Consider the following 26,801-nt stretch of genomic DNA (forward strand, 5'->3'; position numbering starts at 1 on the left):
GCGTATTTACTCGGCATGATGCCGAGGCACTCGGCGAAATTTCGCGGAGTGACGCCGCGTCTGTTTTTGCCTCGGCATCGATTCGCGGAGTAACGCCGCGTACATGCGGCGAGTTGCCGAGTATAACTATTTACAAATATTGATTGTATACTAATCTATAACACATGTTATCGAAATATAGAAACATACACAGACAATACGCTGGTATGTTTACTTCTGTGCGATTGTTAACATTTCTCAATATCTGCATACATTAAATTAAATTATCAATCGAATGTCATCTGTCAAAACAATTATTGTGTGTGTCGGTAACTAGATCTACATTGAGTAAAAGTTTACACAATTAAATCCCGTAGATTCGAAAAAAACGTTTATTTTCATAAGATTTGCTATAATGCATATAAGAACCAAACCAACATACACAGACGACACAAAATATAAATAATGTTGACTATTTGATGAAAATGATGCTTTTATTTTAAAATAAATTACTATCGCTTCATGCCGATTTTCAGAAAAAGTCTTCAGGTGATATACACATACGCAGTGGGAATACCGCCGTGGATGTCGTGATAAACGGACTTATCGAGTAATAGATAGAGACGTTAAAAGTGGCATGGATGTGGTAGTCAAAATAACATTGTTTAAATGACGCACAAATTATTATTATTGTGGCAAAATTCGTGTGTCGTGTAAACTTTTGGTTCTGCTAGAAATCTCGCGAAAATAAAGATAATTATAAAGTGTTTTCCGCATGTAAAGCGTGGGCATTAACATGTATATTGCAATTTAAAAACACTGTAGCGCAGATAAAAAGGATATCGTTATTTTTTTGTTAATTTCGTTGCACTTGGAAAAAAATACGCATCATGCACTATTATTAAGAAATAACATACATGCTATAACTACATGTATAAACAGAATTTCGCGTGCCCGCTTATTTAAAATGTGGAGTTAAGACGATATTCAATACTTGTAACAATTATTTTTTCTATTTACTTTATAATGTTGAAATGTTAACAATGTGTTGTGTCTATATATATTTCAAGTTCTCAATCATGAATTCCCAATTGTAACGCTTGACTCCATAGTTTTCTTGCAAGCCTAATTTTCTTAGGTATTAATTTATCTGTGTTTTTCTTTCATTTTCAGCTCGCAACAAAATTTAAGGTCAGTGTGCGTCTCCCTGTACTTGCGTTGAAGGACATCGATATTACAAAACAACAGAAGTAGATAGATCTACGTAAAAAGTGAATTTATTACACGAAAATATTAATCTTTTTTTAGAACAATACACCAGACATATTTACATATATTTACATAACAGCTGCAATGTTTCTATCATATTTACAAACAAACATGAGACCACACACACGCACACACACACACACACACGCAAACACACGAACCCACCGTACACGTACACACACACGTACACAGTCACACACATACACACACACTTACAAAACTAAAACTGATGATAATCAGCAATGTTCTCATTACTTATGGTGATCTGGACCTCACCACGTGTCCGTTTTTCTTTCCGTCGCAGACGTTCATTTATTCTTCCAACAACGGCTGTCCATACAGTTGCAGAGCGAGCCTCTTTGTAGAAGAACTTTGTCATTTGTTCGACGTACTGGCGCCTTGAACCTTCTAATGGCTGTTTCCCTGACACCCCATGCCAATTATACAGATGGCGGAGCTTATCTGGTCCAAAAAGCTCAGGGAACACGTGGGGCATGAGGAGGCAGGCAAAGTGGGCCTCGTTGTGGGCCTCCCTGTGTATGGCTGCCACAATAACCTTATCAACAAGGTCGCCGCCAGTCGGTTCTTGGGGATTATCCTCGTTGATGATGGGAGCCAGCGGCTCACGCTGCTGCTGGCTCTTCTGGCTGATGGACACCTCCAGGCGCTCCAAGCGACTCTCCACAGCAGTTAGGCGCTTACCAACGGTCACTATTGAGCGTTCAAGGGATCCTAGCGCCCTTACTTGGTTTCTCATCAGCTCCTCCATCCGGTTGAGATAGGTGAAGACCTGTATAAAGTTGTTTCTTTCAACTGTCTCCGCCGGTGTAGAAACCCTCCTAACTGGAGTAATCAGAAGACTTCTGTGTTCTGAATTCCGTTCTGTTGTTGTGGCGTCTGTTCCGGTGGTGGCGTTTGCGTCTCGTAGTCCCGGTGTTGTGGCGTCTGTTCCGGTGGTGGCGTTTGCGTCTCGTAGTCCCGGTGTTGTGGCGTCTGTTCCAATGGTGGCGTTTGCGTCTCGTAGTCCCGGTGTTGTCGCGTCTGGTCCGATGGTGGCGTTTGCGTCTCGTAGTCCCGGTGTTGTCGCGTCTGGTCCGATGGTGGCGGTGGCTTCTAGTTGTCGTGTTGTTGTTGGGGCGTCTGATCCGATTGCTGGCTGGTCCCTTGGGGGTGACCCTACCGATATGATAGCTGCCCTTTTCTTTGTTATTTTCGTATGTGACTCCGTATTCCTAGCCTTCCCCTTTTTTGTCGGGGCTGTCGGGGCCGTCGCGGCTGTCGGGGTTGTCAGGGCCGCCTCGACCAGCTGCTCCAAAAGCTTCTCCATTTCTGGCTTTCGCCCCTTTCCTTTAACAGTGGCCCGCGATAGTTGCTTGGCATTTCCCCACCGAACTTCATACTCTTTTCCGATCTCGATCTGAAAAAAATATAAATTGATGTAATTTATTATCATTTCATGATATGTTAAAAGGTAAACCATTTAAGCTACCATAGCCATTTTGATAATTACATGCCTATCAAAATAGATGGATCGCAATTATTCTAATATTTGTTTTATGGCTTGCTGAAATTTAAATGATTGAAGCAATTTGAAATTATGTACATGTACGCATTTATTCTCACTTACATACACCATTTTTATATAGATATTAAACACGTGTGATTGAACTGGCTAAAATCTATGCAACTTGTAGTTTATGATAATCTGTTTTGGTCAAATTTTTTTTTATTTTTACATGTATTAATCAATTTAGTATTTTGGCAATACATTACTTAATAAATTGTCTGCCTATTCCCACGTTCAGAACAAAACATGTCTACAACACGTGGTATATGACACCATGTTGTTAGTTAGTACATGGTTAACCGGGTAAATGTCTTTACAGCATCTGATCATAACGAGATAATCGATTTGCGCTCAACAAAGGGGGTAATTAAACACCGGAATGTACATGTATATGTTCAAACGATGGTGTCTCGATTCTTGAAACAATTGTATCTTCATATAGAGAAATTAGAAAGAAACAATTTCACATTATAATGCAGTCGGAAAATAAAACAGACGTTATAAACCTTGCTAAATATGTTTAATGCTAATGAAATTTGTAATAATATAGACAATCAGTTATAATTGTTAACTTTCACAGGACTATAGCCATGTTATTTATTTTTTTCATTGAATGTTTGTATAATTAAATCATTCTACAATTTCCTCGTGTTACAGTTAAAGATATAATTAAATGGATAAATTGATTATCTGTTGTATTACTATCTTTTTGTGAACTTCTCTTATTAAATCAATGTATTGATATTATTATACACACTGCGTAACTTTCAGAAAGTTTCTGTTTTGTGGCAAAAAGCATTGTATTATGCATAAATGCTAATAAAGGTTGTTGTTGTCGTTGTATTACGACAATACGTAAAAATTACAAGTTCAAGCTATGTTTAATACATTTATGTTGAGTGCATGGGATCGTTATATGTATTGTTTATTTCAATCCTTATTTCATCCTTATTTGAGCACTAAACACTATTTCTAAACGAAGTTCGTTTCGAGTCGTTTCTCTTGTACAAAGTAGCAAATATTTTAGAAAGATCTCTCGAACTATTGAAAAGTTAAACACCGAGCGCATCATAACACTTTGTTACAACATCATAAAGGTTTCAAATACATTTTAAATATTATGTCTTATTCAGACATCGATAACAAAATATTTAGGTGACATATGTTTTATTATTACATTTCCAATTAAACAATCAACATAGTAACGCATGAAAATTTCAAAATCTTTCATAGCTTAAGAAAAAAGTAAGAATATAAGCTTATATAAAATTTATAACGATTAAATAGAAATAATAATACAAATAATTAAAAAAAATATGAACGCGGAAGTAGAGCTCTATGTAGACTTTTCACTGTTATAAATCAAATTCTCAACACGCGAAAAATTAAACGTACAGTACACTGAACAAAAAAAATCATCGTGTACAAATCATATTATTTTGCAACGACCAATAAACAAATTAATTTATATTAGATATAATAACATGTACAAGTTGTTTCTGTATTTAAACATGTGTTTGTATTTAAATTGTCAAAATTATTTATAATTTGTGTGGTCTGTGTATGGTGTATGTCGGATAGTTCTCATTTGTTTTTAGAAATTATTTTGACAATAAATATCGTTATTTTAAATGTTTTAAGCAAGTCTCGTTTCCGAGATCATATACGGGAATTCACTGTGCTTTTGACAGACGGCACGTGCTTATCTAAAGTTTGTGTGTCGTAATATACAGGATGTTGGATGATCAAGGCTTGATTGGGCAATAAAACAAAGACGCGGTCTGCGGTTTTCGGTACATCGTTTGTACTGACCAACATAATATTTATAGTTCACGTACTTATCTTACATTAAGGGATTAAACCACGGGTCGAAGCCACTGTGTGCTTGTTAGGGCAATAAAACACTGTCCCGGCGGCTATTTTTCAGTAGCATGCGTGGTCAGAAACTAACAAGTTAGAGTAATAAATCACAGAGATTATGATCTGAGAACTGCATGGAGTCTGAAATGAAACAAAATTCCGACAAATCAAGGAAAAAGTCGCTTCTTTTAACCCCGAAAAAAACGGTAGTGTGTTTTCTGTCTTCTGAAATTTTATTGAACTTTACATTTGCACTAACAATGCATAAGTGGAAAAGATTACGAACTAGACCAAACATGCGCGATGAACAGTTTAGAACATCGATGTAATTACATCGATGGCTGCAACTGAATTATTGTTATAAGTTAAATTATGTATTACAATAATACGATTTCTTTCACTTGCATTTATTAACAAAGAGAGAATACAATTATTTAAATAGATGATGAAAAATCTAATAACGAACAATATGGGGCTTTTTCAGCCATTTTTGGAAAAGGAGTCTGGTCTAATAGGGATTTTTAAATCGATTAAATGGCGTGTACTATACATATACGGTTTATCTACGTCACTGACAACGTGTATTAAGTAAATTCAAGCAAAGCTGGTATATTGAGATAACTTCTTGACTTTATAACAAATTAGAAATAAGAAATACAAAACATCCATTACATGTACACGATTTCGAGTATCGTCACATAAATTATAAATATAAAGGTTGTTATAATAACATTTTATGCGAAAATATAAAATGTGTTGCGACAAACATTAAAGTATCACTGATTAATTATCATACCAATTAAGTTTAATTGATTAATATTTTGCCATTTTAATTCTTGTTTGTTGTATATAGGACCTTTCACACCTAACAACCCGTGAAAAACACCGATCATATTATATCCTACATCTATTTCGTATATTTTTTTATTTTATTTTTTGCGGGAGGAGGGGGGGGGGGGGCAGATAGTTGACTAAAAAAAGTGCGAGTTGACCTGAAATGCCATGCAAGTTGACAGCCGTGCGAGTTGACTGGCACCCAAATGGATATTTAGATATTTCGTGTCATGTGTCGTTATATTAATAACAAGCTCTTACACAGACCACAGACCATCGTGCCATCAACCTGACATTAAACATTTTACACAATCACGTACATCCAATTGCCTATAAAAGGTTGTCGTGTGTGTTTCCACATGTTTGCGCATTATATTGTAGAATGGGAAAACTTGATGAGAAAACAAAGCTTGATATAATATCTTTGTACAAAAGTGGACATTCAACTAAGCGAATTATTTCAACACTGGGATGTAACGGTGTTGTAATAACGCGGAATCAGGTGAATTATTGGGTCCAATCTTACGAAAGTGGACGGTTTTCATACGGGGAAATTAATGAACGCGATGATTCAGGAGTTACTAAGAAGTTGTTTCCATGTGACATCGATTTAATAAGACAAACAATAAGTTATGAACCAAATATCAGCAGTACAGATGTGCATAAGAAATTGATTCAAGAAGGGGCGACGTTTAGTTTGTCAACCACAAAACGAGCTATTAAACTTGCTGGGTTTACTAGTGCAACCCCAAGGTATGCCCAGCTAGTAAGTGATGCAAACAAGGTAGTCAGAAAAGATTTCTGTGAAAACCTCCTAAAAGTGAATGACTTGTTTGAAGACGTCATATTTACTGACGAGTCTTCAATTCAGTTACATTCTAACAAACTGACGTCATACAGACCTAGACAGTCAGTGAACGTTTGTATGCCAAAACCCAAACATCCCCTAAAGGTACACGTCTGGGCCGGAATAAGTCGTAAAGGACCAACGAGTATCTCAATTTTCGACGGCATTATGGATTCGGAATTTTACACAAGTGCGATTTTACGTGACAATTTAGTGCCATTTATTCGCACCAAGTTCCCCGGGACCCACAGATTTCAACAAGACAACGATCCTAAACATCGTTCGCGACTGGCAATGAATTTCATGGATAGTAATGGAATCAATAACCCAAAATGGCCAGCACAGAGCCCAGACCTGAATCCGATTGAAATGGTTTGGAACCAACTTAAGCGTCATGTGTCTAAGAGTGAGCCAAAAACAAAGGAAGAACTAGTTCGGGCAATCAAGACTTTCTGGAATAGCCAGATGACGGTAGAACAGTGCAACATGTACATTGACCACTTGTTCAAAGTGGTACCGATTTGTATAAGAATGAACGGATGTGCGACAGGCGACACACCCAATCGCGTTTTCAGCAGACATGACTCAAGGGGAAAATCTATTCAGTTCTTTGAAAACCTTCTGGACACTGATGAAGAGACACGTGGCAAAGCCTCACTATATAATCTACAGTGAATGACTGTATATCTGTTATGTATATATTATGATTTGTTTTAACTTTTTTATAAACAATTATAATATATAATTAAACATTTATAAAGTATAGTTTCGTTTTCTTTCTTTCTTCTGGTATTGACAAGAAAATAAGTCAGACGGTCAGTCACTTTTCACTACGAGAGTCAGAATCGTCTTAACGGGTATATTTTATTAGATAATATTTCATTATAATAACTACCAATAGCGGGATAGGTTACACACCAGTTAACCCGTCATAATTTTACGCATTTTCCCATTTTTATAAGTACACTAGTTTGTTACAAGTATGATGATTTATTTGTGTACCAATTTAAAAGCTCATTACATTAAATGACAAGCTCCGAAAAGTACTTGAATGAATCGCAATATGGCATTTATTGACATTGTTTAAAACATGTCAAAATAATGTATTCGAGTGGATAGAACTGTCGCTTGAATCAAAGTTGAGTGGAAATACAGAACGCTGTGTCTTCGTAAATTGCATAATACTGGAAAATTATTTTTTGCGCGTAAGTGTAACGGCGAAGTTAGGAACATTTTTATTATAACATAATAATTTCAGCAAAAAGTAATTGAATATCAATATGTACGAAAAATATGCACCTTCAAATTATTACGAGTGTACATTAAAGTCCAATATGTAATTACAAATATACGGAAAAGAAACAGAAAGCCTCTATAGAAAATTAATATAATAATAAAAAACCGGTACTGTATTAAAATTCAATTAAGTGTCGCATACATTGTAAATAATATGAAATGTTTAACACGCATTTTTGGGCGGAGGTTTCTATTGTCATAAAATTTGATTTACAAATTCAATATTTGAAGAATATATTTAATTATATCGTATTCACATAAATATTTACGACCAGCTAAACATATATGTCCATGTAAATAAAAATAATAGAGTCTTACGTCGTCATCGTGCTTGATGTAATTCCTGGCTCGAACCTGAAACTTCGAGTCCTCCAAGAACTGAACGAGAAAGAACAACGTCTCCGCTGCCAGCAGATGTCGCCGGGTCATTTTTCACAGCGTACACAACTAATCCAATTCACAACACACAACAATCCACAACACTTAACAACAAACACTGGCAATGTATATTAAATATATAAGTCGCAAGTTACTCCAACATTTGATATCAAAGGGAACTCAGCAATACGTTTATAACTAAGACAGGAAAAACGAGCATATATAGGTATATCTGATGCAAATTAAGAAAAAAATAACTCAAAATGTCACCCAAAGTTATTATAACATTCAAATTTTAGTTCGTCGTGGCTTCAAACTGATAATTGCATAAATAACACACAATTATCACTCCTCGAGGTGCGGGAGCCTTCAGCTAGGTGCGAACATGGTTTCTTTTACCGTCGGCGTCTTAAAAGACAGAGTAAAACCTGTCATGTGCATGGGTGTAAAATACATGTTGACATTTGAAAAAGGAGACATTCATTTTATATTGGCAATCCCGAATTGTTATACAAACAAACACGTGAATAACAAATCATTTTTTTTATTGTTACACATAATATTAACTTGCTTTAAACATTGAAAATCATTTTCATAAGAATTGCTAAACACAAATGAGAACAAAACCCATATAAATAGACGACACAAAATATAAATAAGTTTGACAATTTAAATTCAAACATTTACTTCAATTTTTTTCCCGATTTCCAATAAATGACTTGTAGATGTTGCATAAAATCTAAAGATAAATTAAGTTGTTTATTGGTCGTTTCAAAGGAATTTGACCGACACACGACGCTTTTTTGTGTGCAATCAGAATACATTTCAACAATTGTTTCAATGATTAAGGAACTAAAAGAGCGTACCGCTAACGATACAGCGTGTTTGAATTTTATTTTATTTAGAGTAAATGTCATTGCCAATTAATTCGCGAGATGTTTTGGTACTTCATTTGAAATTCACTACGAAACTCTGAATCGAAATTAAAAGATCCCACTGCTGTCTGCGTTCTGAAGTTTTTATTTAGCAATAAATACACCAACGCCAATTATCCCGCTTTTTAATCCGGACAAAATAATTAATGAAATCATGTGCAATATTTATTTAAGACTAGAATTTGTAACAGAACATGAACTGTACACGACGCGCGCACACCGCGTCAGGTGACTTACGCATGTTGGAATACCCGTGTCCTGATAGGGCACTTATTTCATTTAATCTTTAAATAGAATCATATGCCGAAATCCATTTGATACTTTAGACAAATGTTGAACATTTGTGTAAATGAAATTGTTAAGCATTAGTTTCGTCAAAATTTACCAGAATTTGCTTTTACAAATGGAAGACGCATACACGGGATTATCGGGTAATGGATAGAAACGGGAGAAGTCGCATGTATGCGGTAAAGAATACGGATAATTTTGAAAGATGATGAAAATTCTAATAACGAACATTTTCAATGTATTATGTAGTGTATGTTTTTCGGAACGTAGTTACTCTACATTTAATAAACATTATGATGTAAAACTTTGGACCATTTTCTATCAAAGATAAATTATAGTTCATAACATTGTTCGCCGAGGGACTCGGCGTCATATCACCAATTTCCTCGGCATCATGCCGAGGCGTTTCGCGGAGTCGAGATGCGGAGTGACTCCGCGAATAAACGCGGCCACTCGGCGGCCAGATGGCCGATGCCGAGTCGACTCCGCGTACACTCGATGTCGCCAAACTCCGCGGATCGCGGAATTTGCTTGTTTTGCGTGAGCTGTACTGTATATTACTCATTTTCGTTTACAGGTAATTCTAGTCAAATAATAAAAGCGTGCTTACATTAACTTCTGTACTGTTTGCACTTCGACGTCAATTGTTTACTCCACGACTTTCATGTCGTACGAGCGTGCTAACATTATCTTCTGTACTGTTTGCACTTCGACGTCAATTGTTTACTCCACGACTTTCATGTCGTACACTAGGGCATTTTGTATGATGGGTCACATTTAAGAAAAGGTACATGTCTGTATATTCCTGTATAAAAACCACAACATCAACAAAAACATCGTGTTCTTTAATTTTCAATATTATGGTATCAAAGATTCACAGAAATAACATTGTTTTTAGTTATAATTATATCAAATTGTAAAATATGTAAAATGGTCCGTATTTTATTTAATGCATTAGCCCATTTAAACAAGGAAATGTGACATTTGATTGTAATATAAACTCACAAACAAAAGAAGATGAATACATTGTGTTTGTAACAAATTAACCACATAACCAAGGAAACAGCGTGATCACTTGATTTACCGCTGCTTTTAGTTTAATTGCAATCTTGCAATGACTATAAATATGTCTCCATATCTTCAGCTTCTCTTACTCTAAGATAAATGCTATGCAGAACATCACTAGAAATCATTAAAAATCTCCAACCATACAAGAAACGCATTCTGCTAGGTATCCAAACGTGTAACAATTGTCACTTGCCATAAAGGGACGTGTTTACAGATTGTCGTATTTCTAGAACAAAATCATAAAATATGTTTGCTTACTATTAATACTAATCTATACCATTTCGAATAATCTTAACTAATAACAGCAACAAGAAAAAAATTGAGAAGAAACTTTCAATAATCAGGGATTCGAACCCAGGCCTTCTGAAAACTAACGCTAGAGCGCTTCCACTGGCATTAATATATCTAAGCAAATTACAAACGCTACCTTATTTCTGAAAATTCAAAGTTATCGCAAAAAAGGATTTCAAATGCTTTATTATTTCATCAATTTTGCATAACGAGAAAACATCAATGAACGAATATTTTTAACATTGTTTAAGTCAGGAGTATTATTTCGCTTATTGTTATAACGTATACGTTCTATTTTGAAATCCACGATTTTGACATTCGTAAATGTTTCCAAACTTTAAACCAGTCCCTTTAAGCCAAGAATTTATCGCTTTTCATTGTTTATGCAGTGTGTTTTCCGAAATTCAAATTAAAAGGCAAATAGATGAAACATTTTTTTCCTGTTAATTGTTCTAGGCTTATATTTTTTCTATATTTAGTATGAATATATAAAGATGTCAGTGTTACATATACAAAAAAGTCGCTAGATACCAGTCATGTTGAAGCTTTATTCATGTTTGAGTTGCAAGATACATTTTATTTTATTTAATTCGCCATGTGTATATATTGACTGATTATTTGTTGTCTTATACATATACATGAAGTTTATCATATATATTTTTGCAAGGGTATTGTTTATGTTGCAATACATTTATTAACTTTAAACATATTTTGCTCAACTGTTACTATTACGATTTAAAAGAACACTTCTTCATTGTAGGACACTACCTGCTAAATTAGGCTTTCATAACAAACAAAAAACAAGAAAAATCAGTAACACCTGGTATTTTTGCATCCCATATTATAATACACTTTTACTCATTAACCTCAATGTTCAGTGGTAACAAAACAGACGTCGCGTTCCTATGGTAACCATGTAAACATGTAAATGTTTTTCAAACTAGATCTAAATCTGAAATGATTTCAGATTTTTATTACGCATAGTTGCATTTCAAATATTTAGTTCGTATATATAATAATACTTTAAGATTTAAGGATATTGATATTAAGTAATTATAGTAGAATGCATTCGCAGAAAGCAAACTGTTACTTGTCTGCTTGTTATCATTGTCAAATAGGTAAATCTTCAATGAACAAAGATTATAAGTACAAATTTGGTTTGAATCATAAATACTATTTTATTTTATTTATTTCGTTATAAGTATATACATGGTCAATTAAGTCTTCTTAATTTGTTCTGTTTGTATTATATTCATAAAACGTGCCTTTCGTTGATCGTTTATTTCATTTACATGTATATATAGCCGTTGTGTATTCGTACGTCTCTAGCAAATAAATATATAATATTGACAGGTGCACTTGTTTATATTAATTTCATATTTATATGTGGGTTAAAATGGATAAATATTTTGTCACAAGGCCGATAAGCGCGTATTTCTCCGTTACGTTTCTACGTTGATCTCCCTTTGCTTGAATCGTGCTACCATACGCAGTGTTCTCCCTTTGGTAGAAACTTTGTTCAATTAACCTTTATGGTGTGCGTTTTAAATATGACAGACATCGAATATTTAATCTATATATATTTTTGTTATCTTTTTTATCACGTGCTCTTGGCCACACGAAACTCATTATACAAATATTTTAAAACTCTATTTAATGCTAGAAAGCACAAAAACCTGAACCTAACCCACAGCGTAAAATATAAAAAAAAATGATTTAACGTCACTTTACGCACATTCAGTAAACCCCCTATTCACAGAGCACGGTCCAAATATATTTTAATCTTGATTGTTGATACGTATTTTTTACTTTTAACTTTATTTTAAACATTTCATATTATTTATCTTTATTTCTTTTTGATAATTTAATTTAATGAACAGTGACACAATATACATAAAAATATGTATACACCTTATTTTAAATTTAAAAAGGAACTATTTCCCCCCAAAAGAATGAATATTTTATAACTAAGAATCAAAGCAATAGATGATATATGTGTACTTCCGAACTTATACCGTAAATTTATTCTCAGTTAAGGGAGAACATACTAGACTTGCGACACCTTAAGGGTTTCGCGGGATGGAATGAGTGGAGAGATGAAATCAAATTGAAAATCGATTATTTCTAAAAAAAAATGGTACGAAAAAAAATGCGGGTAGGAAAAAATAACAAATTTGGGTACGAAAACAAATTTGAGTACGATAAAAAGGGTACAAACAAAATAAGGGAACGAAAAAACTATTTTGGTACGAAAAAAAATGGGTACAAATAAAAAATAAGGTACGAAAAAATTTGTGTACGAAAAAAAAATGAGTACGAACAAATGGGTACGAAGAAATTTGGGTACGAACAAATTTGTGTACGAAAAAATTGGGTACAAAAAAATGTGGGTACGAAAAAAAAATTGGTTATGAAAAAAAATTAGGGTACGAAAAACTATTTGGGTACGAAAAAAAAGGTTCAAATAAAAATTTGGGTACAAAAAAAATTGGGAACAAAACGAATTTGGGTACGAAAAAAATTTGAGTACGAACAAATGGGTTCAAAGAAATTTGGGTTCAAAGAAATTTGGGTTCGAACAAATTTGTGTAAAAAAAAAATTGGGTACGAAAAAAAATTTGGTTATGAAAACCTATAGGGAACGAAAAAATTAGGATACAAAAAACTATTTGGGTACGAAAAAAAAGGGTACATATATAAATTTGGGTACAAAAAAAATTGGGTACGAAACAAATTTGTGCACCGACGGACAGACGAAGCGGCGACTATATGCTCCCCCTAAAAAATTTGGGGGGGAGCATAATAAACAAGTTATGGCAATTTAAAGGTGGTACGCAAACTTAATAATAGATTTATCAATTATATGCTTATTCTAAGTGAAAACAAGGGACAAAATTGTCACAAAACCAGGTTTTCATTGTGAAAAAAAAATCTGATAAAGGGAGAAAACTCAAACTGAACTTTTGAAATGACCAAAAAAAATTAACCCCCTTTGAAAGTTTTTTTTTTTTTAAATCTATTTTTAGTCGTGGCGGCCTTGACATTGGAGATATTGACGTGATTCTTTCGTGGGACACACCGTCCCATGATGGTGAACAAATGTGCCAAATGATTTTAAAATCTCACAATGAATGACATAGTTATGGCCAGGACAAGCTCATTTATGGCCATTTTTGAACTTTGAACTCAAAGTGTGACCTTGACCTTGGAGATATCGACGTAATTATTTCGCGCGACACACCCTCCAATGATGGTGAACAAATGTGCCAAATGATTTTAAAATCTGACGATGAACGACATAGTTATGGCTCGGACAAGCTCATTTATGGCCATTTTTGACCTTTGAACTCAAAGTGTGACCTTGACCTTGGAGATATCGACGTAATTATTTCGCGCGACACACTGTCCAATGATGGTGAACAAATGTGCCAAATGATTTTAAAATCTGACAATGAACGACATAGTTATGGCCCGGACAAGCTTATTCCGCCAGCCCGCCAGCCAGCCCGCCCGCATTCGCCAATCTAATAACCAGTTTTTTCCTTCGGAAAACCTGGTTAAAAAGGCCATAATTGTTACAAAATGCTTGATACAGTTATCTGCTCTTGTTTATACATTGGGGTCATGTTGGTTAATAAGCAAAATACATGGTGTATGAACGCAATATGTCAAGGGACATAAAAAATATTTGAGGTCATATGCAAACTTTAACATAGATTTATCAATAATATGCATATTATTCTAAGTGAAAAAGGGCCTAATTCTGTTAAAATGCTTGATACAGTAAATGAGTTGTCTGCTCTTGTTTATAGATTGGGTTTATGTCGGTAATGAAGTATGCAAAATATAAAAGCAATATGTCAATGGACATAGGAAATATATTTGAGGTGGTACGCAAACATTCCAATGCGCAAGCCGACGCCGGGTTGAGTAGGATAGCTCGACTATATATATTTCATATATAACAGTCAAGCTAAAATGTAAATATACCATAAACAACAGGCTAACCTCAATCACAACTTTAATGCAATGCTTGTAACAATAGAGATACAATGATATGCCAGGGATTGAAACTAACTGTTTACTATTGTGGGCAACCATCTTTAGTATTTTGGTTGCCCAGATAAAGAATAACGAGCCCAGAAATATGAACATGTGAATATTATACATTCTTTTAATAAAATAATAGATAATTAAATACATTTGCTGACAACACATGTTCAATGCATGATGTTTTATTATGAGCCTGAATTGAATCATGTCCTATTCCTAAATAATGAATGTTATTTAACTAGTATTGATCCATGGTGATCAATTGTTTTTCAATTTTTATTGCAGTGAATTGTTTTAAGCTTTAAAAAAAAGAAGTTTACCGACTTTTGAAATTGAGTTGCCCAGACCAAAATCTACTTGCCCCGGGTTCACGGTAAACCACTTATTTCCATCCCTGTATGCTCTTCATTTTCTGTTCTTCCATCGCATTCTCAAAATTAAATTTAAAGCCGATATTTTTTAATAACATTAGTATGAATTACTAACCATTATCACCCAAAAAACAATTTTACAAAGCTGTAATCCCGTCGTAGAGATTTAGTTTACTATTATCAGTGTTCTCTTTAAATACCGGCTGCTAGCGATCTTGCCGGTTACATTAACTCTTGATGCCGGCTACTTTTCCCAAATATATCAAGTAAATGTCACAAATGCTTTGGTTTTACTGCATAGTTGCCGGCCATATAACTGGCTACTCAAATTTTTCTGGAAAACACTGAACTATGCATGACAAACACACAAAAATTAAATACATCTTAGATTCATTGTAAAAAATAAATTGACACTTCCAGCTTGTCGTCACTAAAATCCAAAGATTCAAATAATTTTCCACGAGATACGTCAACAATTGCGTAATCAAATGAATGAAAAATAAAAGTAAAGAAAGCCGGATTTTACATAAATTTCAGGTTGAAACACAACAAGGTAAAGGTAGTCGGTGAGATATAATAATAATACAGTTAGTAAGGCTCGTACCCTGGGTACGGTAAATATACTAAAACATACCCGGGAATTTTAACACTAAATCGGTTGTTGTCGGCTATTTTGTAAAAATTAATTATGTTTACATTTATGTCAATTTTCTGTTAAATGGCATTTATACAATGTATTATCAAAACTCATTTTTACAATCATTAATGTGATTCAATTTAAAATCTTAAATTGTTTAAAGTCGCGTCATTGTATGACGTTGTCAAGTATATTTTCCGCGATGTCGCACGTTCACTTTTTACCATCATAGATTTTTTTAAAGAAACATTTTTTGGTTTGCGAGGTCCGTTAAATGGGGAACACCATATTTGGTATTTATATTATGTTTTAACAAATAATTCATGCTGTGTAATAAATATTGTATAAGATATTTCGATATTTATTGCAAATGTTTCAAATTGTTATTTATGAAACCTTTTATTCTAATGAGTGTATGCTATCATATTATACTTCGAATAGCAGATCTGTTGTACTATAATCGTATTATTCATTCTTTATTGTTAATTTCATTTATTGTAGAGAATCGTCAATGTTACATCTAGTCGCCAATCCTTGTCGTTAGTGTTAGTTTTCAATGCTTGTTATCATTGCCGTCAATGTTAGTCGTCAATCCTTATCGTCATTATACATGAAGGAAATCAAAGCAGAAACAGAGACGTATTCTTGATTACTTGATTATTCCTACGGCGTCCTCTCAACACTCATACTAAAAAGCATGTTGATGCAGATTTTTTTTAAAGAGAAGTTTCTTTAAGGTAAACAATATTGTTTTACTTTAATCGCTAGCATGTTTAACGACATCGGATTTTTGGCAGATATACAACTCGGATACAATCTTATATTTGCGGGTATGTTTAAGTTTCTTTACCGTACCCGGGCTACATGTAAGTAAAGTTAAGAGTACCCGGGGTACATGTACCGGTAAGTAGTACCCGAGCCGAGAATGTCAATTGAAGGTGTTAGAGATGCATTGAACCATAAGATTAAAAAGGGTAATTAACCACGGGCTTATTAAAATTAAAACGATGACATTACATTGTACCAGCTGTTTATTGTTGTATACTGTAAGCTTGAAATATTTTAAATAATGTAAACAACTTACCTTGTATAAAGTTGGCACATTGTTGTCAGGTGTAGAAACTATTATACTTATTTCTGTTAAGTTGCACTGGCTGAACCAAAAGAATTATGTAGTCGTTTCTAAATAATCACGAAACAATCTACTAATGCATATATGCTTGCTAGTTGCTGAGTTTGTGCATTTCCATTCATTATACTATCGGCCTTGGCAAACAGCGTAGACTCAGATTAGACGCCGCATGATGTCTGCTATTTGGTACGCAGAAGATTTGCATATCCACGGGTGTTTTATGTCAAATGTTATGGTTTTTCAATAGATCGTATACTTATCTACAAAACAGCGAATTAGCGTGCACTTGACATCATTTTTAATTATGTTATTTTGTGAATACTTTCTCGCGATCTTTTCGCCTTTGGTCGACGCCGTCTGCTATTTCAAACGATGAAGATTTCCATATCCACTGGCGTTTTTTTATGTCAAATGTTAGTGTTTTCCAATGGATCGTATACTTATCTACAAAACAGATAAGTAGCGTTCACTTTACATCGTTTGAGATGATTTTTTTTGTAAATACTTTCTAAGCGTTCATTCTGACGAAGTCGACCATTTTGACGGGTGTGAAGAAATACCGAATTTCCCGTAATTACCAAAATCCGCAGAAAACCACGAGATCCGACGAAATCCCCATTAATATTGATTGTGTATTGAAAAACTGCGTATTTTAATATAGATCGTTGCGAAATACACTGAAATCACTAATGAAACATTGTTTTATCAAAGTTTGATTTCGGGGATTTCGGTAGGACTTCGGTATATCCACATACCGCATTTTGTAAATCCGGTTTTGTCAAACTTGCGAAACTTTTTCGTGATTTAATCAAAAAACTAGATTTTTCCCAGGTATAACGCCTACGCCAACAGGTAGATCGCATTCTTCTCCATATACATGCAAAATTTCAGCAAAAGTAACTGACCAGTTTTCAAGGCGCTCAAATCGCAGTGATTTGCCTCAGCTTAACGAAACTTAGCCCCCTTTATCATTCGTTCGAATGAACGTCATCAATGATGACGTTCAATACATCACTCATTCCATACAAATATTCACGAGAGCTTATGCGAGGGCAAATGTAAATTTCCTTTCTCATTTTACTACCCAAATATGTCACGATATATTTTCTTTCGATTGAAATGTTTTGAATACTAGAGTTGCGACACCTTAAGGGTTTCGCGTGATGGAATGAGTGGAGAGATGAAATCAAATTGAAAATCGATTATTTCTATAAAAAAATGGTACGAAAAAATATGTGGGTAGGAAAAAAAAACAAATTTGGGTACGAAAACAAATTTGAGTACGATAAAAAGGGTACAAACAAAATAAGGGAACGAAAAAACTATTTTGGTACGAAAAAAATGGGTACAAATAAAAAATAAGGTACGAAAAAATGTGTGTACGAAAAAAAAATGAGTACGAACAAATGGGTACGAAGAAATTTGGGTACGAACAAATTTGTTTACGAAAAAATTGGGTACAAAAAAATGTGGGTACGAAAAAAAATTGGTTATAAAAAAAATTAGGGTACGAAAAACTATTTGGGTACGAAAAAAAAGGTTCAAATAAAAATTTGGGTACAAAAAAAATTGGGAACAAAACGAATTTGGGTACGAAAAAAATTTGAGTACGAACAAATGGGTTCAAAGAAATTTGGGTTCTAACAAATTTGTGTAAAAAAAAATTGGGTACAAAAAAAAATTTGGTTATGAAAACCTATAGGGAACGAAAAAATTAGGGTACAAAAAACTATTTGGGTACGAAAAAAAAAGGGTACATATATAAATTTGGGTACAAAAAAAATTGGGTACGAAACAAATTTTTGCATCGACGGACAGACGAAGCGGCGACTATATGCTCCCCCTAAAAAATTTGGGGGGGGAGCATAATAAACAAGTTATGGCAATTTAAAGGTGGTACGCAAACTTAAAAATACATTTATCAATTATATGCTTATTCTAAGTGAAAAAAAGGCCATAATTGTTACAAAATGCTTGATACAGTTATCTGCTCTTGTTTATACATTGGGGTCATGTTGGTTAATAAGCAAAATACATGGTGTATGAACGCAATATGTCAAGTGACATAAAAAATATTTGAGGTCATATGCAAACTTTAACATAGATTTATCAATAATATGCATATTATTCTTAGTGAAAAAGGGCCTAATTCTGTTAAAATGCTTGATACAGTAAATGAGTTGTCTGCTCTTGTTTATAGATTGGGGTTATGTCGGTAATGAAGTATGCAAAATATAAAAGCAATATGTCAATGGACATAGGAAATATATTTGAGGTGGTACGCAAACATTCCAATGCGCACGCCGACGCCGGGTTGAGTAGGATAGCTCGACTATATATATTTCATATATAACAGTCAAGCTAAAATGTAAATATACCATAAACAACAGGCTAACCTCAATCACAACTTTAATGCAATGCTTATAACAATAGAGATACAATGATATGCCAGGGATTGAAACTAACTGTTTACTATTGTGGGCAACCATCTTTAGTATTTTGGTTGCCCAGATAAAGAATAACGAGCCCAGAAATATGAACATGTGAATATTATACATTTATTTAATAAAATAATAGATAATTAAATACATTTGCGGACAACACATGTTCAATGCATGATGTTTTATTATGAGCCTGAATTGAATCATGTCCTATTCCTAAATAATGAATGTTATTTAACTAGTATTGATCCATGGTGATCAATTGTTTTTCAATTTTTATTGCAGTGAATTGTTTTAAGCTTTAAAAAAAAGAAGTTTACCAACTTTTGAAATTGAGTTGCCCAGGCAAAAATCTACTTGCCCCGGGTTCACGGTAAACCACTTATTTCCATCCCTGTATGCTCTTCATTTTCTGTTCTTCCATCCCATTCTCCAAATTAAATTTAAAGCCGATATTTTTTAATAACATTAGTATGAATTACTAACCATTATCACCCAAAAAACAATTTTACAAAGCTGTAATCCCGTCGTAGAGATTTAGTTTACTATTATCAGTGTTCTCTTTAAATACCGGCTGCTAGCGATCTTGCCGGTTACATTAACTCTTGATGCCGGCTACTTTTCCCAAATATATCAAGTAAATGTCACAAATGCTTTGGTTTTACTGCATAGTTGCCGGCCATATAACTGGCTACTCAAATTTTTCTGGAAAACACTGAACTATGCATGACAAACACACAAAAATTAAATACATCTTAGATTCATTGTAAAAAATAAATTGACACTTCCAGCTTGTCGTCACTAAAATCCAAAGATTCAAATAATTTTCCACGAGATACGTCAACAATTGCGTAATCAAATGAATGAAAAATAAAAGTAAAGAAAGCCGGATTTTACATAAATTTCAGGTTGAAACACAACAAGGTAAAGGTAGTCGGTGAGATATAATAATAATACAGTTAGTAAGGCTCGTACCCTGGGTACGGTAAATATACTAAAACATACCCGGGAATTTTAACACTAAATCGGTTGTTGTCGGCTATTTTGTAAAAATTAATTATGTTTACATTTATGTCAATTTTCTGTTAAATGGCATTTATACAATGTATTATCAAAACTCATTTTTACAATCATTAATGTGATTCAATTTAAAATCTTAAATTGTTTAAAGTCGCGTCATTGTATGACGTTGTCAAGTATATTTTCCGCGATGTCGCACGTTCACTTTTTACCGTCATAGATTTTTTTAAAGAAACATTTTTTGGTTTGCGAGGTCCGTTAAATGGGGAACACCATATTTGGTATTTATATTATGTTTTAACAAATAATTCATGCTGTGTAATAAATATTGTATAAGATATTTCGATATTTATTGAAAATGTTTCAAATTGTTATTTATGAAACCTTTTATTCTAATGAGTGTATGCTATCATATTATACTTCGAATAGCAGATCTGTTGTACTATAATCGTATTATTCATTCTTTATTGTTAATTTCATTTATTGTAGAGAATCGTCAATGTTACATCTAGACGCCAATCCTTGTCGTTAGTGTTAGTTTTCAATGCTTGTTATCATTGCCGTCAATGTTAGTCGTCAATCCTTATCGTCATTATACATAAAGGAAATAAAAGCAGAAACAGAGACGTATTCTTGATTACTTGATTATTCCTACGGCGTCCTCTCAACACTCATACTAAAAAGCATGTTGATGCAGATTTTTTTTAAAGAGAAGTTTCTTTAAGGTAAACAATATTGTTTTACTTTAATCGCTAGCATGTTTAACGACATCGGATTTTTGGCAGATATACAACTCGGATACAATCTAATATTTGCAGGTATGTTTAAGTTTCTTTACCGTACCCGGGCTACATGTAAGTAAAGTTAAGAGTACCCGGGGTACATGTACCGGTAAGTAGTACCCGAGCCGAGAATGTCAATTGAAGGTGTTAGAGATGCATTGAACCATAAGATTAAAAAGGGTAATTAACCACGGGCTTATTAAAATTAAAACGATGACATTACATTGTACCAGCTGTTTATTGTTGTATACTGTAAGCTTGAAATATTTTAAATAATGTAAACAACTTACCTTGTATAAAGTTGGCACATTGTTGTCAGGTGTAGAAACTATTATACTTTTTTCTGTTAAGTTGCACTGGCTGAACCAAAAGAATTATGTAGTCGTTTCTAAATAATCACGAAACAATCTACTAATGCATATATGCTTGCCAGTTGCTGAGTTTGTGCATTTCCATTCATTATACTATCGGCCTTGGCAAACAGCGTAGACTCAGATTAGACGCCGCATGATGTCTGCTATTTGGTACGCAGAAGATTTGCATATCCACGGGTGTTTTATGTCAAATGTTATGGTTTTCAATAGATCGTATACTTATCTACAAAACAGCGAATTAGCGTTCACTTAACATCATTTTTAATTATGTTATTTTGTTAATACTTTCTCGCGTTGTTTTCGCCATTGGTCGACGCCGTCTGCTATTTCCAACGATGAAGATTTCCATATCCACTGGCGTTTTTGTATGTCAAATGTTAGTGTTTTCCAATGGATCGTATACTTGTATACAAAACGGATAAGTAGCGTTCACTTTACATCGTTTGTGATGATGTTATTTTGTAAATACTTTTAAGCGTTCTTTCTGTCGAAGTCGGCCATTTTGACGTGTGTGAAGAAATACCGACGTTCCTGCAATTACCAAAATCCCCAGGAATCCCCGAGATCCCACGAAATCCCCATTAATATTGATTATTTATCGAAAAACTGCGTATTTTAATATAGATTGTTGCGAAATACACTGAAATAACTAATGAAACATTGTTTTTATGAAAGTTTGATTTCGGATATTTCGGTAGGGTATCGGTATATCCACATAACGCATTTTGTAATTCCGGTTATGTAAAACTTGCGAAATTTTTTCGTGATTTCATCAAAAACTAGATTTTTCCCAGGTATAACGCCTACGCCAACAGGTAGATCGCATTCTTGTCCATATACATGTCAAATTTCAGCAAACGTGCTAAGCCAGTTTTCAAGGCGCTCAAATCGCAGTGATTTGCACCAACTTAACGAAACTTAGCCCCCTTTATCATTCGTTCGATTGAACGTCATCAATGATGACGTCCAATACATCACTCATTCCATATTTGTTTTATATTCCTAAATTTTGAGTCGTTTTCTTCCCGTTCTATTTACTTATCAATTTGTAGTAAATATGTCAAGAGGTAAACATCCAATTGTCATCTTGGTTTTTAATTAATATTTGTCGTTCAGTGTTTCCGATTGGCCCCAATTTCCTCAGGACAGGTGTCCTAAATGGATTTTTTTCCCGGACATTTCTCCTAAATCATGAAAAAACTTTTAAACAGTTGTGTAATCGTACAGTTAATCAAAAAAACACAAGTCGAACCAAAATCAAATAACATAATACTTCAAACAACACTTAACTATAGACTTAGGAGAGTTCAATTATTCACGGTCAAAACTATTTCCTAAGCACAGCTCTTTCCCATGCCTCTAAGGCCACTTGAAAAGAGTTCCTTTGGGCTTGCCAATAATACTTATCCATGCCCTGAGTGTTTGGGGTTCAGCCTGTTTCTCAAAGCTTTAGAGTATGATTTGATTGACCGAAAATCCCCATTCACAGCCTGGTTAATGGACAAGTGATGGCAAAACTGACCAATTTATGAGGTTAGGAAATTTATCAATATGAAACTTTATAATCATGAGAAACAATGTAAAGTTAGTTGCAATAATCCAAGTCCCAGCTATTGACCTTCCGGATGAGCTGTACGTGTACTTATAAAGGCTCAAAGCATTCCAGGGCAACTAAATGTAAAGAGAGAATTTCAAGGATACAATTAATGGTGAGGTCTCTCTTCTAATAGAGTTTTCTATTCCAAACTCCAACAGAAATTAACTAATACTTATATGTAGATACATACAACCCTATCTTACGTATTGATCGAAGGATGCATACATGTTCAAACTCTAACCATTACCCATAATCCAGTCGCGTTTACATGAAACATCGAACATTAAAATTCGGAAGATTGTTCAAATTACTAATTTTAATATTTCCGTTTGCGAATTAAACAAAACGTTTACAGTTATGTGAAATCAATTCAAAGATAATGTGTTAAGGTTCATGTAGAGGCTTCATTTTGAAAAATGTGGGACCCCTAGCATTGAACTCAAATTTGACTAAAGGAAGAGTGCCACATTGATAATGTATACATATATGCTTTAATGGATGTTTTTCCTTCAAACTGCTACCAATTTTGTACATCAACGTATCATAACATCCACAAAATCAATCAAAATACAAAGCGATATTAACACTAAAATATACATTATTTTCAAAAATCTGAATCATGTTTATTCCACGTATTTCGGCGGAAAATTATATAACTAGTGAATAATATCGACATTGACGAGGGCAAGTTACGCTTAAATAGTAAAACAAAATTGCATATCTAGAAATATCAAAACTCGAACACATGTCATTTCATCACCATGGGGGCGGCCATTTTTAAATTAATAACATAGAAAGAAACATGCTAAAAACTCACTCATCGCCTAATTGACATTCCAAACGGTTGACGATGACAAATGCATTGGATTGTAATCTTTCCGTTGATGTTTGCAAACTGCACGATCAGACCTCATAAACACTCAAAAGAATAACTATGTAAGAAGCATTTCACCAATGTTTACAATCGTTGTCGAATCACATGTACTTTATTATTGCGCATAAAATAGCACGCTTACTAACTAACAGAAAGATCGATACGTTACTCCATTCAATTCATCACGGTATACTATTCTATTGTTAATATATAATAATACATCGCTTTAATAATCTAAAAGTAGAAATAATTCTTTTAAACGGAGTTTTTAATAACGAAAGTGAAAACAACGGAAGTTGGATGGATATTCTGTGAGATGCACTTCGGCTCCAGAAAAACAATACAAATTAACTAAAAAAGACGTGTGGGGGACAATTTTCAGCTGGAAAAATATTTGAAATATGGTAATTGATGATATCTCTACGTGGTCATTTCTGTTATTTAGTGCGATCTCTTGCTGATTAATGTTAATAGCTGTTTTACTAGTTGCCACCCAACTGTCAAAATAAGTATGTGTTATCTCAGGTATGTGTATACACATACCCGTTTTTCTCAACACTGCACGTGGTTTCGACCGATTTGTTTTGCACGTTTTTCTACGGATCACAGCGATGGCCACGCTTTCAAATGGGTAGAAGGAATGGAAATATAAAATCAATCGTTTTGCCAATTTCTGTATATTCCTTTACAATTTTATATGTCGTCTGCAATCTATTTCAATGTGAGATGGTTTAAAATTTGCAATTCGGTTGAGAGGTAAATAACAAAATTGTTAAGCCTTTGAAATAGAATTGTGACTCTTATTATCCACCATACCTGGATTTTGAAAAAGTTGTAACGTTTTAGTTATTTTTAGAACTATGTTTAGGATATTTATCCAAAAAAGGCAGTTGAATAAAAACTCATTTGTTGTTTTATGACAATAATTTTCTGTGAAATGTTGCTAACTTGACCTTGTATATGTATATAGCTTTGTATTTATTCAACTTAAGGTAGTGCATATCCTTCCTAACTTTAGATTGAGATTTTGTAAATTAGTGAAAAAAAGTATTGGTTATAAACCAAAATATGAATAAAGCTCACAAATATCGAATGTCAAAAATGTGTTTATGTTATTATATCCGTCTTTAGCTTTAAAATGATATATAGTTTGACCATATTGTACCACATTCAATGAAGAAAAACCAAAGCGAAGTTTTAATGAATTTTATCCCCCCCATGAACCTTAAAACGCTACACGCGTCGAATAAATGTTTCGACAATATTACGCATGAAACGCACAATTTCCACGAGGATCACACCCGATTGTTATAGTCAGTTTTTAAGTAACTAGCCACGATTTCATCGAGTATGTGTACAACGTAGCGTCAGATTAGAATGGTAGGTCTATTCTAAGGCAAACAAACTGCCACAAAACCAAACACTTATGTCAATTACGTCACGCGTCGTCTGCAAAGTATTGACTGCCTACAAGTGCTTTCGCTCACTCACTCAAATTTATTCTTATATGTGTTTATGTATTTTTGTATAGTGCTGTTTTGTACTGTTTAGGCAATAGGTCACTTGCCTTGAATAAAGGAACAACTATATAGAAACTAGAAATGTGTAACAGACACTGATATGAAGAAGTGAAACTCCAGCTGCTGGAGCAATATTGCATGTAAAATACATGTTGTTCGTAAGAATTAAATAAATATTATCACCAAACAATCATCTTAATATAATGAATACTTGAACAAAAACTACGGAAAACATACCAAACATCCATAAATCTGCAAAAAATGATTTTAAAAAAAACTTCCTTTATGATCACGATGGTTCTTCAGCTGTTAAAGTTTGGTAAAAAAGTCCACGCATTTAAAGAAGAGTTGTATACACAAGTTAAAAGGATTTTTTTATAATTATGATATATTCTATATATTTTACATGCAATATTTAAGCTAGATATAATTAAATCTATAAAAACTTTTAGTTGGACATTTTATTAGGATCTATACGGAAATCTCTATAAATATTTATACCTTTAGACTGGAGGAGGGTGTTTTGTATGTATTGTTTAAGTGGAACAATAGAAAGACATGTATGCACACTTCAACCACCTGTTAAGGTTCATGTAGAGGCTTCAATTTGAAAAATGTGGGACCCCTAGCATTGAACTCAAATTTGACTAAAGGAAGAGTGCCACATTGAAAATGTATACATATATGCTTTAAAGGATGTTTTTCCTTCAAACTGCTACCAATTTTGTACATCAACGTATCATAACATCCACAAAATCAATCAAAATACAAAGCGATTTTAACAATAAAATATACATTATTTTCAAAAATCTGAATCATGTTTATTCCACGTATTTCGGCGGAAAATTATATAAGTAGTGATTAATATCGACATTGACGAGGGCAAGTTACGCTTAAATAGTAAAAAAAGTTTACATATCTAGAAATATCAAAACTCGTACATATGTCATTTCATCACCATGGGGGCAGCCATTTTTAAATTAATAAAATAGAAAAAAACATGCTAAAAACTCACTCATCGCCTAATTGACATTCCAAACGGTTGACGATGACAAATGCATTGGATTGTAATCTTTCCGTTGATGTTTGCAAACTGCACGATCAGACCTCATAAACACTCAAAAGAATAACTATGTAAGAAGCATTTCACCAATGTTTACAATCGTTGTCGAATCACATTACATATATTATTGCGCATAAAATAGTACGCTTACAGACTGATAGAAAGATCGATACGTAACTCCGTTCAATTCATCCCGGTATACTATTATAATGATAATATATAATAATACATCGCTTTAACAATCTAAAAGTAGAAATAATTCTTTTAAACGGAGTTTTTAATAACGAAAGTGAAAACAACGGAAGTTGGATGGATATTCTGTGAG

The 26,801-nt window shown here is 33.7% G+C and overlaps 1 protein-coding gene across 19 annotated transcripts in view; it reads left to right on the forward strand.

Annotated features, from left to right (window-relative positions):
• Positions 1-26,801, forward strand: part of LOC127851091 (uncharacterized) — a 194,396-nt gene that overhangs the window by 83,039 nt on the left and 84,556 nt on the right. The gene's annotated exons all lie outside the window — the stretch shown is intronic.

The sequence above is a fragment of the Dreissena polymorpha genome, chromosome 11 (assembly GCF_020536995.1).
Source record: "Dreissena polymorpha isolate Duluth1 chromosome 11, UMN_Dpol_1.0, whole genome shotgun sequence".
In the NCBI taxonomy this organism is placed as follows: domain Eukaryota; kingdom Metazoa; phylum Mollusca; class Bivalvia; order Myida; family Dreissenidae; genus Dreissena; species Dreissena polymorpha.